Source organism: Arachis ipaensis, chromosome B09 (genome assembly GCF_000816755.2).
Source record: "Arachis ipaensis cultivar K30076 chromosome B09, Araip1.1, whole genome shotgun sequence".
NCBI classification, from domain to species: Eukaryota; Viridiplantae; Streptophyta; class Magnoliopsida; order Fabales; family Fabaceae; genus Arachis; species Arachis ipaensis.
Window position 1 is genome coordinate 133,269,068 of NC_029793.2, and position 1,128 is coordinate 133,270,195.

Here is a 1,128-nt window from a genome sequence, read left to right on the forward strand (position 1 = left end):
TAGGGAATGGGGTGTATCCGATGAGTCTTCATTTTGTCCCCTGAATATTTAATTAGGTGTTGTTAGATATATATAAAAATTAGTGTCATTGATGAGAACAAAGAAAAAAACCCACTAAGTCTACAAAGTTCTACTTAGCATTTGGAAGTGGTTTTGCATGCTGATTACGAACAATAACTTTGTATGTCTAGCCATTTAATTTATAATATTTATTTTAACTTTTTTTAATTATTTACTGGTGAAGAGGGCTACTCAACTTGAAGAAGCTGAGGATGCAGCTGCAAAAATGCAGAAGAGGAGATCGATGGAGTTCTTAGATGGAAAATGAAATTCTTAGATGGAAATGAAAAAAATACATTGTTTGTTATGTTAAATAAAATATTTATCATTTTTCTCTCATTCAATTTTCTTATTCTTATTCTATTTTCACTTTTGATTTTTATTATAACGATTAATCAAAATATGAAGGAATACGCTCTAATAATTATAAGATTTGAGGAAAAAAATTGCTTGAGTGTGATGATTGAATCCAATTGTCTTAGTAAACTTGTAATCTGTAACTATTATTGATGTTTGAATGTTTAACATAAACCATTGTAATAAATACCTCTAGTTAAATTTGCTAGTTTGTATTTGACAATTTTAGTTACATTTGCAGCAAGAATATTATAGTATCGGTTAATAGATTTCTTGTAATCTCTATTAGTTGAAATCTCTTATGATTTTGGACCTCAATAAGTTTAACGTATGCCTTACAAATATAAATAAGTTTAAAATATGCCTTACAAATATAAATAAGAGGATTTAAGAAAAAAAAACTTTTGTGCCTTGAAAGATCATTTATCATACTTGTTCAAATCTTGAATATATGAAAACATAAAAATAGAATGCAAACAAATAAAAAAATAAATTTTTTTAAAAATAAATTAATTGTATAAAATAAAATATAATTCACAAGACATAATATTTGTATGGCATTGTTGCTAAAATAATAAATGAAAATGACATTATTTCATCATAAAAATATGAGTTCTTTTAAACTAGATATCTATATAGTGCATAGAAATAGAGAAAAATTGTAAAGCCACAAAGCAGAAAATATCTATTTAAGAAGTCATTGAAAAATAA

General features: G+C 25.1%; 1 long non-coding RNA gene across 4 annotated transcripts in view; it reads left to right on the plus strand.

The window, feature by feature from the left end:
- The window catches only part of LOC107619690, a 2,285-nt gene extending 1,881 nt beyond the window's left edge, over positions 1 to 404 (plus strand). For all 4 annotated transcript variants that reach the window (XR_002353346.1, XR_002353347.1, XR_001615745.2 and 1 more), the window contains one exon: positions 245 to 404. This is a non-coding gene — a long non-coding RNA (uncharacterized LOC107619690). The remainder of the gene's footprint in view (positions 1 to 244) is intronic.